Consider the following 15819-nt stretch of genomic DNA (forward strand, 5'->3'; position numbering starts at 1 on the left):
CACTGAGCATTAGTCAGGCCCTATTCTTCAAAGTTCTTTGAAACACCCCTCCAGATGCCAGATGGGGCATTGCACTGACTGTGGCAGGCTCCACTTCTCTCCTCTCCTTTCCTCTCCCATGTCTCCTCATTTCCTCCCTCATAGATTGCCCTCGAAAGTCTGAATTGCTTTAACTCTACTAGTCAAGGTAGCCTCCTCAACTCACCTCTAAACCTTTGTATCTCCAAACAAATCAACTTGCTTGGCTATCAGATAGGGCCATTTACGCTGCTAGAGACGAGCCACTGAGAAGCCCGGAGACCTCCTTTAACATATTCCACCTTCTTTAAAGGGTACTTTAGTATAATGTCACAATTTTGGTTTTTCTTTTAAGTATATTCCATGGTCATGTGCTGCAGGTCATAAGAGAGGCAAGCCCCCTTGTAAGTGAGTTCCAAGGGAGGTAGTCTGTCTCTTTCTCTGAGACTGAGGGAAGACTGCAAATGCTGATGACTGACCAGCGTTGAGAATGTAGTGTTTCCTGCTCTGAGAGAGAACTTGAAGTGTGTGTTTTCTGTGCCTCACAGAAGATAGAGGTGGGTGCCGAGCTGTGATGAGAAGCAGTCCTTCCATGGGCCTATTTCCCCTCACCCCTGCCTTTCTGCTCCGTGACTGTGAGAGTGAAACAGAACCACAAAGCCCCAGAGAAGAATTAACAAAGGACAAGCATCCCTTTATACCCAGATGATGTAATTTTATTTTCTTGAGCTAGATATGACCAGGACAGACAGTAGTCCTGTTAGCTAATGATTGCCAGGAAGAAAGGCAAAGGAAGAGATTGACAATTCTGAAACTTAAGTCATTTTACATCCACCTCCTTTAAACTGGATGGGGAAAATCAAGCGCACACAGGACTGACCTGTACATGTTTGCTTAAAGGTAGGGATTGTTTTGCTTTAAACTAGGTATACACCAATGATATTTTGTCTGGGCCAAGGAGGGAGTGTAGCCAAGGCTAGAACTACCTGGCTATTAACATACAGACTACAAGTTTTGGGCCGTTCAGGCACCCTTTTAAGATGAAGTAAAACAATTTTTGTATTGGCTTTCACATCTGTGGTTCCCTGATGAGTAAGGACTGAATGGCCTGGTGTTTAGGCCCATCGCAGCAGACTCCTTTATGTTCTTCAGGACCCATGCCAGAAGGCCAGGGGGGTCCTGGGCTTCACATTCAAAAAGGGCCTCAAATTCAGTTTAGATGTTATTGCCAAATGAGTTACACGCACAGTTATTGCTTCATGTGTGTATTCAAAGCACTAATTGGCTAAATGTATGCATTCAAATTACATCACAGTTTTGGTAACTCTGGTTTTGCTATTTCTTCCTTTTTTAATATGCTTCCTGGAAACTTCAAATCATGGAAGTAGCCCAAATTTCCCTTGGCCTCTGAGAGGCCCTGTCCCACACCTATCTTGATTGTTTACATAGATAGATAGATAGATAGATAGATAGATAGATAGATAGATAGATAGATAGATCTTTATTCCACAACAAAGGAGTATAAACTTGGGCTCAAGTCTTCTAATTATTTATCAAAACATCATCTGAAAGAAATATTGGGGGAGGATTCCTTGAAGAATATCCAGTGCATCCAGTTTGATATTAGAGGTACAGAGACTTGGCACATTATATACCCAGGCCTACATCTTTCCTACTGAAATTGTTTTGGGTGGATAACACTGGTGTGATTTTGGTATGATGCCATCTGACTTGCCCGAGGGCCATAATCAAAAATAGTTCTGTCCAACTTACTCTGGCCATTGTCCAACAAAATCCCATCACAAACTGTACTCATTAGGAATTGCTCAGACAGAAACTCTTGTCTGATCTGAGAACTAAGAATAACTGTACTTCTCCTGAGCAATCAGTATATCTTATAACGCTGTGAAGTTGCTCAGCTGGCCAGGTTTCCATTTCTTATTGAGTGTTGATTTGTTCTGAGACACACTTTTGATCTACTCATATCAAGTGGTGAGACATAGTGGTTAGTTAATTATAATTAGTCTGGCTACTTCTTTTTAGGTTAATCTTTGGGCTTTTGGTTTTGGTGTTTTAGGGTTTGTTTTATTACTTTGCTTTTGAACATCTTAGTCATGAAGTCTTTTATTTTCGTGACTGGTTTGAGGCAGAAATTTAATTCCCCCTCCCCACCACAAATAGTAAACTGTATGCCATTCATGTTGTTAATGTCCTTAATGCATGTTCTTTAATGCAAATAACAGACTCTACTTGTCTGTGTCACTCAGGCTGCTCTAACAAATACCACAGACAGGGTATTTAAACAACAAGCAGTTATTTTAGATACATTGATTGATAGATAGAGATAGATAGAGATCATCTTCTCACACTTCCAAAACAAATTGAACAGGGTATTTAAACAACAAGCAGTTATTTTAGATACATTGATTGATAGATAGAGATAGATAGAGATCATCTTCTCACACTTCCAAAACAAATTGAAGATATGCAAACACTTCAATTTGCATATAATAGAATAATAGAAGAATGAGGGAGTGCAGATACAGTCAGTTAATAAGATATTAATAAAGGAAACGGAAAGGATGGAAAAGCCGTTTGTATAAGATATAGCTTCAATATAGCCCCACTCCAGGCATCGGAGAGAAGCAAATTTAAAATTCTTTCCTGGAAGAAGATAACATTATCTTAGGCCCCAACTTACTTCTACAAGTAAACTTCTAAATACAGTGTCTCGGTCACCTTAAAAGATAAGAAGACAAGTGCCCTGAAAAACGTAACTAAGATCAAGAACTTGATGCATAAATTTATGAAGAGACAATTAATGAACTGAAAGGTAGTTTAGTAGAAAATATGCAGCACAAAGGTGAGGGGGATAAAAATACAGAAGAGTGAGTTAGAGACACAGGGGAATCAGTGAGAAGTTCTAACTTACATATAAATGAACTAGCAGAACAAGAGGAAAAAATGAGGCAGAATGAACATTTGAAAAAAGCATGGCTGAGAAATGTCCAAACTGGTTAAGCATCTACTCATAGATTCAGGAAATCCAGTGAATTCCAAGCAGGACAAAAAATTTTTAAAGCATATCTATTAATAAATACTCTACAAACTGTAGAACAACAAAGTGAAAAATCTTAAAAGCAACCCAGACAACATGACTTTCAAAGGTGCCACAGTCACACAGCTGACATCTCAACACCAGCAACAGAAGCCAGAAGAAAGTAGGCTGTTATCAATGTGATCAAAGAAAATAACTTCTATTACTGGTGAATAAAGCCTCTTATCATCATGTCATACCCTCTGTATGTTAATGCTTTTTGTCTTGGAATCCATTTTGAACTTCATATAGCCATGTCAGTTTAGTTTGGTTAGTATTTGCCTGGCATAACTTTTCCATCCTTTTATTTTGAACTTTACTGACTCTTTACATTTTAGCTGCATATGACAACAGCATATACTGATTTTTTTTTTTTAAATCTATTATGGGAATGTATTCATTGGAGGCCTTAATCTATTTACATTTATTACAATTGAGATTTTTGTATTTATTTCTACCATCTTATTTTGCTCTCTCTTTTTCCTCCATTTGTTTCTTTCTTTCCTTTCTTGTCTACTTTTAGACAGAATACTGCTTCTCTCCTTCATTCTTCAAAATCTGTTTGAGCACTTTTAAAATAATTTTTAACTACTGAGATATGTAGATTTAAAATCGTTAATTACTTTTGTATCTTTTTTTTGTCCCTGGAATATTAGTCCAGGGCCCCAAAAGCAATTAAAAAACAATCCAGACTTATTCATGTTTCTTAAGGGACATTAGTAAAGGTCAGACTCATAAATATAGCAACACTTCTTTAAATGCCCCTTTTGTTTTTGTCTTACACCTCATGCGTACTCCAGAGTCACTATCTTGAATTCTCCATCTCTGATCTCTTCTAAAGCTCTCCCAGACACTTCACTGGAACAAAATCTTCTCCACCCTCCTTCCCTTGTTCCAAGGGTTTTCATTAGGAAAGAGTTAAAATATTTCATATTTCTACGTGAACCGTGGATCTACACAACCCCTATACGAGCTGAATGGAATATTTAAAAGGCAGCAAGTATGTAGTGAGGATGAATAAATGAATATTACAGTCCTTTTAGGAATTTGCATGATGCCAAATGTCAGCCAGATACCCTAACCAATCTTTTTATTTCTTCATTTAAAAATTTTGGCATCTCATAAACACAATTTAATTTTACCCATGTACTTTTTCCCCCATGTTTTCTCCTTGACCCATATCTATAGTAGCATTTCCTAAAACTTCTTACAGAAATGCTGTATTGTTTATAAAATAAAGTCTATCTAAAAATAAACATATTGCCAGATAGTATAACCAAGAGTATCTAGTCAATACCCCAAAGCTGTGTTTGACTGCAAATGCTTCACTCGGCTCTTGCTTGTCTCCATTTTGATGTTCCAGCACCTCTAATTTAAAATGCCCCAATCTAAACTCATCTCCTCTCCAATATCAACTCAACACAAAAATAACTAGTATTTATTTAGCCTTTAAAATGAACCAAACATTTCACATACTTATTTAATAGATATAGTCATCATCATCATTTTCCCAATGAGGAAAAGGAGGCTTAGAGAGCTTATGGAACTTGCTCAAGATCACACTGAGTTGAGACATGACCCCAAGATACATGACTCCAAAGCTTAATGCACTGAACCCCTTCTCTCCACTCAAACTTTTCATGATGGCAAGATAATTCTTTACATAATGACTGGTGATGTGATTGGGAAAAGAAATGTTTTCCTTTACATCTTGTGGCAAATCAATGTCTACAATAAATCCAGAACCCTGGTATCCTATCAGATCACTCCATCCCCATAACCCCTGGCCTTGCCAACACATACACCCAGAAAACTAGTGGGTTCAGCCAAGAGTTTGCTCAGGGAAGCAGTGGTCTTTTATCCCCTAGTGACCTCTTGTGGCTCATGGACTACTTGCTGGGAAATCTGCCACCAGAGAATCCCTGGCTAGTTGCCTTATGAATGTTCACCCTTAGGCTACAGAAAATGAGCCACAGGGGAACCAGGAAATAGGACTTGGCCTCGTCTCACACACACTGACATGCTTGGAAGTCAGTGTTGAAAAGGACATCATTCCAATATGTGACATCTCTAAAATAAGCCAAGGAAATATGTAAGAAAGCCAGATTTTCTGTTTCTTAAACTTGTCTTTCTTATATTTGTATCTCCTTTTCTTTTTTCCTCCCTCCTCCCTCCCCCTTAACTCCTTCCTTCCTTCCTTTCTTTCTTCCTTCCTTCCTTCCTTCCTTCCTTCCTTCCTTCCTTCCTTCCTTCCTTCCTTCCTTCTTTCTTTCCTTCCTTCCTTCTTTTTCTTCTTAATTCAGGTGAGAAAATTGTAATAAAGCATACATCAGACTGGAAAAACAAATAGCAGTGATATAACAAGTCTGGTGGTATAAAAGTGTGTACAAGGATGTTTATTACAGTGCTGATTTTGACAGAAAATTTTAAACAATATATAAACATCCATTAGTAGGAGATTGTAGGGACAGAGCCAGGAGTGCAGTTTCCAGCCTCTCGCCCTCCTGTGGAAAGGTGCTCACTCAGGTAATAAATGGCCATCAGCTGTGATTGGATGGCCATCAGCTGTGGCTAGTTGGCCATCAGCTGTAACTGGTGAGCCATTGACCACTAATATAACTGCCATGGCTACACTAGCAGCAAATGGGGGCTAGCAAGAAGATGGTGTCTGAGCTAGCAAGAGCAGATTGCATTTAGCACGGTGGATTGCAGTTAGCAAGTGGGGTTGGTTGGCAGAGAGAAGTGGATGGCAGGTTGCTCATAGTGTGGCTCCCGCTTCCTGTGTCTCCAACTCAGCCTCCAGAGAGACTATTGTGGTTTGACTCCCCTATTGTGGCTTCATGGGTGTTCCTTTTTGGCCTTACCATATCCTGCGTTCTTATGTGGGGAGCAGGAGCTGAAACCCTGCATGACACCCTGCATGACAGAGATTGTTAAAGTGATTGTATTCAATTCATACAATGGAATACTATAAAGTCATTAAAATGTGTGTGTGTGTGAGTGTGTGTGTGTGTTACACACATAGAATACAGGGGCAGTGGGTGGGATGTGGATAAAGAAACCAAGTTGTGTAACAACTTGTATGATATCCTATTTTTGTAACACTGATTTTGTGTTTCCATGAAAAGGGAAAGTCACCATGTGGGGACAAAGCCCCCCAAAAACAGTTTCCAGGCTCTCGGCCTCACAATAGAAAGGTGCTGGCTCGGGTAGTAAATGGCCATCAACTGTGATCAGATGGCCAGCAGCTGTGGCTAGTTGGCCGTTAGCTGTAACCCGTAAGCCATTGGCCACTAACATAACGGCTGTGGCTACGCTAGCAGAGAAGATGGGGGCTAGCAAGAGTGGATTGCAGAGAGGCGGATGCCGCCAGTGAGAATATAATGATATGACTCCCCTACTTATGGCTCCGTGGGTGTTCCTTTTTGGCCTTACCGTGTCCTGCGTTCTTGGGCGAGGAGTGGGAGCTGAGACCCTGCACGACAAATGGCGCAGCGAGCAGGGTCCCCCGCACGACACACCAAAATAGTAATAGGGGTGGTTATATCTGAGTAGTGGTATTAGTTGTTGTTTTCTTTACATGTTTCTGTATTGCAGTAGTTCTTAATTTAAGCAGCACATTAAAAATCTGAATGTTGTAGACCAATAAAGTCAGAATCATTGGTGTGAGGTCCAGGTAATTTCAACATGCAATCAAGTTTGAGAACCAGTGTTATATTATTTGACTCTTTTATAATCAGTGATCATATTTACAATACACAAGTGGGAGCCAGAGAAAGCTATCTTCATTTTGCCAATTTATGTGTATTGCGCATGTGTGTGTGTGTGCATGCACACACACTACTGCAGACAACTACACTAAGACTAAAGCTTGCAAAAATCCAAAGGAAAACAGTGAAGTGGCCTAAATTAGATGATGGAGGCTAAAGTCAGAAAAACCTAGCTTCGTTTCCTCATTCTACTACTTCCTGGCTATGTGACCTTGAGCAACTCACCTCACCTTTTCGAATGTGTTTTCTCAACTAATAAAGGCAGGCAGCTGTCTGCCCCCAATAGGACTGTGAGAATTAAATGAAAAATTGCATGTGCAAGGGCCATGTAAATGGTTAGTTATAATATGTGATATGGGGGGGGGGACAAAAAGAAAGAAAGAGAAATAACTGAACATTACAAGATAAAATGTTATCATCCCAGGAATGTTAACATTTTTCATTTCTCACAGATGCTTTTATTTCTGCAATAAATACAGTTGCTGAGGGCTGACTGCGTTCAGATACTCTTACAAGAATGGAGAAGACCTAGTGGTAGTCCACAGTTTTTCACCTCAAGGGGCTGTAGGGGAGGCAAAACTTTACCTTCTTAGAGTCTCCAGCTGGGCCTGAGAATTAAGTCGACATAAGACAGATTAACAGGAGAAAAACATACAAATTTTTACATTAACATGGGAGGCCCCACAGGAAAGTGAAGACCCAAAGAAGCAGTTACAGCCAAATATTTATATACCACATCGGGCAAAAGTAGTAAATTGTGAAAACATGACAAGACAAAAGGACTTGGGTTAGGATAGTTAATGGTGGAGAAGTGACTAGGATGATAAGGGTTAATTTAACAAGGTCTGTTTGTACAGATTACTCTCAGCCTCATCTTCCATCTCTGGAGATAAGAGTTATTTTCCCTCTGGTCTAGGGAGGACATCTTTCACATGAGAGTTTCATCTTCTGCTTTCAGAATAAAAAAGGAAGGTCAGTGTCCCCTTTTTTCATCTGCTGCTTTTTAGGTGAATTTAACTCAAAATAATCTATGTCAGAGTGGCATTTTGGGTGATTTCCCTCTGGGCTCACACGTGCAGGGCAGAGATGGACTGTAACAAATCATACAAGGCGATAAGTATTACCGTATAAGAGAGGTATGCTCAAGGCAGTGAGGGAATCTCCAATGCCTCTTTTTTTTTTTTAATTTATTGGGGTGACAATTGTTAGTGAAATTACATAGATTTCAGGTGTACAATTCTGTATTACATCATCTATAAATCCCATTGTGTGTTCACCACCCAGAGTCAGTTCTCCTTCCATCACCATATATTTGATCCCCCTTACCCTCATCTCCCTCCAATGCCTCTTGAGAAGGGCTGTGAGGTCCCAGTTAAGCCTGTGGGAAGGACAGAATGGAGGAATGCAGGCCGCATGTTCTACCCTCTAGGGGGAGCTCAAGGCTTTTTCCTCTGAGGTCTGAAAAGAGTTAGTATTTCTAGTAAGGACACAGCTTAAGTTGAATTGGGTTAAGATAAATGTCCCCCTGCTTCTTGGTGTTGGGGATCTCTCTTTTTATGATGCTTCCTATTGAATTTCTTCTCTCTTTGCTCTTGTGCAGCTGGTATTGTAAAAAGACTTTGGGTATTCCTCCCACTTGAAAAATTTGCTTCCTCCTCTTAGAAGACTAAGCAGAGTGAAGTCCCCCAGTCAGGAAGATACATCATCTCGGCACAAGTCACATGGTCTAGCCCAACTGACAAGAATAGATGATGTCAGGATTTGAGGATAATTTTGCCACTAGTTACTGGTACACATACTCTGGGGGATGGCCTTTGAAAAGAGGTGACAGAACAGGATTCAGAAATTTGGACCCAGGCATACTTATCAAATTCACCACAACCAACTAATTCATTAAAATATTTTCATTCTATTTGTTTATTAATTTTTTCATTATTGTTTCATAACTACATGATTTGTAGACTCACGTTCTTCTTGAATCTTGCAAAAAGTTGATTTAGAAATTTTCTAAAATGTATCTGTTATAGCAACCTATATTTTATAAAAAGATTTATTTTTGATTCTTAGACTGATTCCCTTCTTTTATCTCGTATATTTTAATAGTCTATTAATGTTTCCATTTGCACACTCTTACATAAGGCCTAAGATTGTCTCACGTACAAAGTTAAGACGGAGCCTCTCCGAGTTTGTGTGACATCCAAATGATGGGACATATGGACAATTTTTTTCCTATTTAATTTAGCTTTTATTTACTTTTTAACATATGAGGTCGGACAATTAAGTTCGTGAACTTTCCACCATGTATTTACACGATGGAAACTTCATGCATATTTAATGTATATCACTCGATGAGTTTTGAGATAAATGTATCCCCCTAAAACCATCATAATAAATGCCAAAACATATTCATCACCTCCAAAAGTTCCTCCGACCCTCTTTCATTAGTATTACTTTTTGTGTGTGATAACATTTAACATAAGATCTCAGCAAATTTTAAAGTACACAATACAGTATTGTGAACTATAGGCTCTATGCTGTACGGTTGCTTTCTAGGACGTATTCATCTTATATAACTGAACCTTTGTACCATGTGACTAATACCTTCCAGTTTTCTGCTCCCTGCAGCCCCTGGCATACACCACTATACTTTGTGTTGTATGAGTCTATTTTCAATTGCTCACATACGTAAGTAGTATCACGAAGGATTGGTCTTTCTGTGTCTAGGTTATTTTATTTAGCATAATGTTCTCCAGGTTCAGCCCTGTTATCACAAATGGCAAGATTTCCTTTTTTTAAAAAGACTGAATAATATTCCATTAAATACATACATCACATTTTCTTTATCCATTAATCTGTTGATGGACATGTAGATGGCTTCCATGTCTAGGCTATTGTGAATAATGCTGCAATGAATATGGGAGTGCAAGTAATTCTTTGAGATTCTGATTTCAAGTCCTTCAGGTATATATCCAGAAGTGGGATTGCTGGATCATATGGCAGTTATACTTTTAAATTGTTGCGGAAACTCCATACCATTTTCCATAGAACTTATTCCAATTTATGTTTCCACCAATAGTGCACACAGCTTCTTCTTTCCCCACTGTTGCCACGCAGCAGCCTACCCGTCTGTCTCCTAATACCTGCCCCTAAAGAAAGGAGAGTCTGTGAGATGGATCCTTTCAGGGACTTTGCTTCACCTTTGTGCTTGCACTTTATCTCTCCCTTTTTGGCCCCAGGAAGATGGCTGGTCAGCCACTGACGAGTAAGATTCCCCACGGGGTTGGGGGGCACAACTCAAGCCAGGCACAGCAGAGTGGGGACCATCAGGAGAATCCACGGGATTGATAAAGGTGGGCACAGCCCCTCCACCTTCCCCCTGCTAAGGAGAGCCTCTGCCTCTGTGGCTGCATTCCTTCCCACAACCTGCAGGGGAAGGGATTCAATGATGTGCTCTCCATCTATTCATATATATAAAGGTTTTGCCCCTTGGGGAAGTACATACATCCTGAGACTTCTGCTGCCTGCAGGCAAGGGCGACTGGCTTGAATCACTTTCCTATTGTAATATATGAGATTCACGGATCTTGAGATTGACAAGCTTCTCCTTTACTTCCTCATATAACTAGTAAAAACTTATGCGTTGGCCCAATTCAGGGCTCAGCCTTTGAGGCTAGAGTCCCTTGGCCCCACTAGCACTCTATTCTTGGCTATTATCTTTCTTAAGCTTGCTCTGCCCTCCTCGCTCCCCACAACTCTTGTCACACGGGAGGCAACATCTTTGCCAGCATTTGTTATCTCTTATCTTTTTGATGACAGCCATTTAACAGGTCTGAGGTGATATCTCACTATGGTTTTGATTTGATTTATGGTGTTCAACTAGTGATGTTGAACACCTGTCCATGTATCTGGTGGCCATTTATGTCTTCTTTGGGAAAATGTTCCTTCAAAGTCTCTGCCCATGTTTAAAATTGGATTGTTTGGTTTTTGCTATTGAGTTGTAGGAGTTGTTCCTTATATTTGAGGGGATATTAACCTCTTAATAGATATGTGGTTTTCTAATACATGGGGACAGATCAGTTTACAATGAAGGTTATGTTTTAAGTACCAAGGCCTCCCCTCTACTTGTGAGTTTTGAAATAATTTTATTTATTTTCAGGGATACCATTTAATTGAATTGTATGATTTGTCTGCACTCAGTTTATTTCCCTTCTCAAATCTCAGCCTATGTTGTCTTTGTTATTGTCAGAACCTGGTGAGTTGTTTGGAACAAAACTGTTTTTCTCCCTCCTGTAAGACAATGTTACTGCACAAGAGCACTTAGTGTTTTCATGATAAACTTGTGAACAAAGAAAAAAAATTGGTGGAAAGCCTAACCTTCAATCATGAACTAGTCAATCCCCATGTCCAATTTGAGTTTGTCAAATGATGCTTCCTTGAAACCAGCAACACTGATCTTATTGTTTCCATGATATCTCATGTTCAGTTGCTCAGATGTCCTATTATGTCAGAAAAAAAAAAAGCCATCTTATGGGCCTCTAGGAATCTAACAAGCTAAGCCTCTCAAAGCCCTTTGACACTTCAAAACAATTAATCTGTAGCAGTATCTTTTCAAAAGGCTCTTATGACCTACGCATGTGACTCTATGATTAAGTAAATTGAAATAAAATAAATCTTCGTATTGCTTCAATTTCTAACTGTCAGACAAAGTGGCAAGAACCGGAAGAATACTAAAACTCTTGATCACTTTTCCGAGCAACAGGGCAGTCACTGTTTACCTTTATCCACACACATCTTCTTCCTGGCTAACAAAAGCCCCTGCTTGTTTGGATGACGTGTAGATATCCCGTGAGGTCAAGGACCCTACCCAAGCCACAAGCGAACAATGACTCTGCTTACTTATCCCATTTCCCTTTGCCTATGATTAAAATCGGTCTAGGAACGGGCCTGTGGTCCATATGTGGCTGATGAGACAAAAGGAGAGGTTAGCTGGGAGACTTCCTGAAATTGTTCTTTCTGGAAAAAAAAAACCCCGCTGGACTTCACTAGAAAAAAAGCTTTCTACCTCAGCCCTTCCTTCCTGCTTTGAACACAGTCCTGTGAAGACTTGTATTTGAAGCTGCCGTTGCCATGAGGTGGCGAAAGATGGCAGAAGAGAAGAATCCAGTCTGGGTCCTGGATGATATCATTGTGCTGCTGACACTTCCTTCTCCAGACTTCTTGGTAGGTCAGAATATTAAACATTGTTATTGCTGAAGGCCCTGGGAGGCTGGATTCTGTTACTTGCAGCTGAATGCTACAACCATCTCATGCACTGAAACTAACCTGCAAAACTTACAACACACTTTCCTGGTAAATGAGAGAATGTTAAAAAGCACTCCAAACATCTCTTTTGGAGAAATAGACTGAGAGCATCATTCGTTCTTTTTCATTTGAGCTGACCCACCTTTGGCAAGTAAAATCAGAGTTTTCATATATAAACCAAACTAATCCATTTTCTTGTTGGCAAGTGATTAGAAACTGTTAGCTCATGAGTGCATTCTAACTAGTTAAGAATTACATTTGCTAAAATCTTGGGCCTTTCTTGTATTGTTCTGGGCTGTTCTGCTTAGTTCATTCATATGGAGGAATCCTTGAAGGTAAGGAATAGCGTAATTGAAGAATTATGAACAATGTTTGTGAATGACATAGCCCACTGTTTGTGGAGCATCAGCTTGGCCTGCTATCCTTAGAGCCAGACTGAGGACACTGGCCACCACTGTTTCAATGTGAATTGGTAAACAACAACAAAAACTTTTTTAATTTTAAAAAGCCAGGGATGAGTTTCTCTAGGCCTGGGGAACCACATGGAAACATTGATGAGAATAGGTAGGAGAAATAATGTGGCCCTCAGTTAAAAATTCTTCAGAGTTCGAAGAAGAGCGCTCACTCATAACTTGTGATGGGTGAGCTATAGTCATCCTGTGAGGACAGAGAGTTCTGTGAGACTAGATCTAACTTGCAGTCAGCCGTAAAGATGAGTCATGGAAAGAACAGGCTTTCCACAAAAATCCCAAAGGCTACAAGACTTGGGAAGGGCAATGAACTAGCAGGAAAGCTTTAGAGTATGAGACTCATCTCGAGTGAGCAAGGACGAGTGTGAGTCACGCAATGCTCTCCATTTGAGAATCAGCAGGCTTTTGTGAGGAAGAGAGAATGGACAAAAAAATACTTTGTGGGCAGACTTTCTTCTTTTTTGAAAAAGGTGTGGCAAGTTGCTGCCCACGTGTGTCATCCTTGGGTAAGCAAACTTCTTTGGGAGTAATTTTGTGTTTTTTTCCAAAATGGGTATTTTTAATTCAGTTTCAGAAAAAGTTGTCCACGAATTTGGATTATAAAACATGACATTAGAAGGCTTATTTTTCTGGGAATGCAAGAAAAAGAAATAAACTTTAATAGGTTCAAAGATAATTTTTTGATCTTCCTCTTGCATTAAGAGCTATATACCTTCTCCCCAAAGCACCTGCTCCAAAAGCCAGCTCACCCTCCCTACCTCCCTTTAGCTGGCTAATTTCCCTCCACTCCGACATTCATTTACTTCTGTAAATACATGTTCGTGTCAGTCATTTCCTTTGTTAGTTGGAGGCTTCTTTGGTGGGCCATGTTGTCCTCAGCAAAAGAGGTTGCAAGGAGTTGAGAAAGTTGGGATAACTTCAGTCCTGGTACTTTGTGGAAGTTTATGGATGGCACCCTGTGACCCTGCCATCCCAGGATTTATTTACTGTACTAACTCCCCCAGTGGACGCCAAGGTCCTGAAAGGGTCAATAAAAGAAATCCCAAACCTAAAGAAAGGCTGAGAGTTTATTATGAGTCAAAGGTTTTGGGGCTAGTCCCCGAAGCAAAATCTCAAGGGATTGAGATAATGCTCTCGAGAACAGCAGTTTTGCAGTTGATTTTATACATTGGAATCAAAGGAGAAGACGTAATAAAGGCTACATGAAATCCATTGGTGGCAGATGAAGGAGGCAGGAGAAAGCAAAGTAGGGAAATCTCTAGGAGTGGATAAAAAGTAAAATAGAGATACACACTTCTTTTACACTGGTAAACTTCTTTTACACTAGGTGCAGGATAGTTAACATTTCACATACATCGTTGACAAAAGTATGTCGGTAAAAGACAACAGGGAGGAATGTTAGGGTTGTTTCATCCTGTACCAGGGTCTGGAGAAGAGATTACTTTGACATTTTATGTATGTTATTCTAGATGCACAAAAGCAATGGGCAGAGTTTGTTCTAGGTAGACATATCAGATAGGTCTAAGGATGTGACTTCCCACCATAACTCACCCAGGATTTTTTTTTTTTTAATGATCAAAACATACCATGTGGTTACTTGTAGTTATTGAGCTTGTCAGGCTTGTCAAGGTAGCCTTTTTTGTCTACAGAAGAAAGTGCGTCATATTCACTCACCTTGGTGTCTCCAGCTCTCAGCACAGTATCAGTCACGCAGTAGGCATGCAATAAATGTAAATTGATATGTGAGACATGATACCTGGTGACTTTTATGGAACAAAAATCGTCTAAAGGGCTCCTAACATGCGATTCTGAATTTTAATGAGTGCATTAGAGAATTAATGTCTACGTGTGAAAATAAGGGGCTAATTTGGCTGAAATATTTTCTTCCTCTCATGTTAACTGGTAAAATGAAAGATAATGTGATTCTAACCTCTTCAAAGCCTTTTCTGTTTCAGATACAGAACTGGTTGACTTGTGTTTCAAAAGTATGGGCTGTTCAAGTGTATAAAAACCACGGTCTCAGGTCCAGGGCCAGGGCAATGCCAAGGTTTACATTGTTTTCTGAATAAAAACAAACTGGGGTGGAGTACATTCTTTGTCTAACGTGTTGCCAGTGCATGAGTTTCGCAGAGGACTCAACTTGTTCACATTTAAACAAAGCTACACTAACAAAACGTTAAAGATAACAAAAGTCACGTACTAGAAAAAAAAAAAAACGATCCTTCACGAGTTTCTGGTCCCTCCCATCCAGTTTCTGAGAACTTTACCTCTCTATTCTTGGTTTGCAGTTAATGATATTGTTTTGCTAAAGGCCACACCTACCACCTAGGGCTACATTGGCAGACTTAAACCATCTCACACTTGGAACTTGAGAAGAGTTCATTAGTAGAGTTTGGTGATTATTCCTTTACTCTCTTTCCAGCCTCTTGGATCAAAAGTCCTAATAGGCTGTGGAGCTACCATGGGTCACATCTAGGTGATTTCCGCTGGCAACAGGAGGAAGATGCCGCAGATGCAGCCTGAAGAAAACCCAGCCTCCCCCTGAGAGTAACACACAGCTCCCCCACCCCCACCTCACACACAATACACACTGACAACAAAACCATAATAAACAACAAAGAAAAAAATAGCTGTGTGGTGGTGTAAGAAAGTTCATTTTTGCACGCACCATTCCATCTACCTGTAATGTGTACAAAACACTTTTCTTTTACAGGGGTCACCTTGTGCACCATAACCAACCCTCACTTCCTAGACCCCCCTCTTTGTTCTTTTCCTGATAATTTTATTTCCTAGTCCCATTTCTCTTCTTTTCAGTTCCTCTTTTTTGTAGGCAGTCACACTGTAAATCCTCTCTCTGTCATTCATTTCCTACTATGTGTCAGGTGTTGTTCTAGGACCTGGGGATCAATAAAATGGGACATAGAAGATCCCTGGTATTGTGGATCTGATATTCCGTGGCAGGAGATGGAGGGGGAAAAACCCAAAGCAAATAAGGGAATTGCAGTAATGACAAGAGCTTTGAAGGGAATCAAACAGAGTAATGTGGTAGATGGGCCATGGGGTAGGAAAGGGAGAAGACTGCGTTAGATAGGACGGAAAGTCTGTTAGGGGGATTTAAAACTGAGTCAAGACCTGAACTATGGGAAAGATTCAGCCAAAAGAAA

The 15819-nt window shown here is 40.0% G+C and overlaps 1 long non-coding RNA gene across 1 annotated transcript in view; it reads left to right on the top strand.

Moving 5' to 3' along the window:
- Positions 1-15211, top strand: part of LOC308505266 — a 24687-nt gene extending 9476 nt beyond the window's left edge. The window contains exon 3 of the long non-coding RNA XR_013994497.1: positions 15078-15211. This is a non-coding gene — a long non-coding RNA (uncharacterized lncRNA). The remainder of the gene's footprint in view (positions 1-15077) is intronic.
- Positions 15212-15819: the final 608 nt, after the last annotated feature.

The sequence above is a fragment of the Rhinolophus hipposideros genome, assembly GCF_964194185.1.
Source record: "Rhinolophus hipposideros genome assembly, chromosome: 11".
NCBI classification, from domain to species: domain Eukaryota; kingdom Metazoa; phylum Chordata; class Mammalia; order Chiroptera; family Rhinolophidae; genus Rhinolophus; species Rhinolophus hipposideros.